This window comes from Terrapene carolina, unplaced genomic scaffold (genome assembly GCF_002925995.2).
Source record: "Terrapene carolina triunguis isolate 2854851 unplaced genomic scaffold, T_m_triunguis-2.0 Scaffold85, whole genome shotgun sequence".
In the NCBI taxonomy this organism is placed as follows: domain Eukaryota; kingdom Metazoa; phylum Chordata; order Testudines; family Emydidae; genus Terrapene; species Terrapene triunguis.
In genome coordinates this window covers 40,810,610-40,812,599 of record NW_020664436.1, presented here as the reverse complement: position 1 = coordinate 40,812,599, position 1,990 = coordinate 40,810,610, and positions in this window count along the sequence as shown.

Sequence of the window (1,990 nt, the reverse complement as noted above, 5' to 3'; positions counted from 1 at the left end):
TTTGGCAGGAAGCATCTCTTATTATAGGTTGGTAGAGAGAATAGTAAGCCCCATTCCTGGCATCTTTATGCTACTGCTGTACAAATAAATACATAATATCATTTTATACCTGAACATACACCTATTTTTTTTGAGTTTTCATTTATATGGAGCAAGTATACTTTGAGGAGAAGTAGTTTGGTCACATATGCAACCTTATGAGGTCATACCAGAGCTGGCTGATTGTTATGAATATAAATAGATTATTCAGTTAAGTCATATATACATAAATAGGGTTTATGTAATCTCCTTATTTAAGGATATGCTGCTAAACAGTACAATTGATAAAAATAGATTGTTTGCTTATTTCATTTTGTTGAATTCCTTTCTTTAATTCGTGAATACTGTTCTCCATTGGCTGGAACTGGTTTGGAGCAGCAACTTGAAATGTGGCAGAGGGATATGTCTAAGATTAGAACAGTGCCTTTCATAATCCCTGTGAAAATCTACCCAGTTTGCCTAAATTATGATCCTCTGAACAATCACCCTTTGCATATGAGCAGTAGAACTTGTTCTACTCTTGCTCCTTAAAAAAACAAAAACGAGGAGTCCTTGTGGCACCTTAGAGACTAACAAATTTATTTGGGCATAAGCTTTCGTGGGCTAGAACCCACTTCATCAGATGTATGAAGTGGAAAATACAGGAGCAGATATAAATACATGAAAAGATGTGAGTTGCCTTACCAAGTGTGAGGACAGTCTAACGAGACAATTCAATTAACAGCAGGATACCAAGGGAGGAAAAATAACTTTTGAAGTGGTAATGAGAGTGGCCCATTTCAGACAGTTGACAAGAAGGTGTGAGTAACAGTAGGGGAAAATTAGTGTTGGGGAAATTAGGTTTAGGTTTTGTAATGACCCAACCACTCCCAGTCTTTATTCAGGCCTAATCTGATTGCTAATACTAATGCTAATTTCTTCATCTGAAGAAGTGAGCTGTAGCCCACAAAAGCTTATGCTGAAATAAATTTGTTAGTCTCTAAGGTGCCACAAGTACTCCTGTTCTTTTTATGGCTACCACTCTGAATCTTGCGCCTTAATTTTCTGAATGCGCCATCTGCACTGCAAATGCGCCCAATCTTTGTTGAGTTGTTTATGCCAGCCATTCATCTTGTTTGCTTGCTTGCAGTTCCCCCATCAAAATAACTTTCAGCAGGAAGGACCGGGCACTATGTTGGGAACCAGGCGATCATGAGTTCTAGTGTAACAGCTTTCACTGATCAGAGGGGTAGCCGTGTTAGTCTGGATCTGTAAAAAGCGACAAAGAGTCCTGTGGCACCTTATAGACTAACAGAAGTATTGGAGCATAAGCTTTCGTGGGTGAATACCCACTTCGTCTGACCCACGAAAGCTTATGCTCCAATTCTTCTGTTAGTCTATAAGGTGCCACAGGACTCTTTGCAACTTTCACTGATTTGACATTAATCATTTTGTGCTCTTCACAACCTTGGTTATCTAGACAAGGCCCCAGACTCTAACCATAGTAGGTAGACAAGTATCACTCCCACATTTTAAAGATAAGGTAAATGAGGATCTGTGAGATAGCATAAGATTACTTTTCAAATCTGGGAATAGAACCCAGGTCCCATCTACTCAGCCATACTACCTTTCAAAATGATTTCACCAAGTTACATGCTTGACTATGCTCTGTAAACTAGGACTAATTCTGCATGCCTATCTTCACAAAGTACTTTGACGCATTCAGAGGAATGACCATTCTGTAAATGCAAAGGATAATTAACAAATAGAATACCCAAGAATCCTAATTCTCAGCTCTCTGCCCCCATTTGACAACACTTCCTACATAGAGAAAAGAACAGACTCCAGGTCTCTTGAGTCTTAGAATGCCACTGCTCTTTAGCAACCACTTGTTTAACCCCCTGACCAAGTGTAAGTGTGTTGCATCCCTCCCTGCAGGCTGGATAACAGCTTACGATTGTTACCAATTATT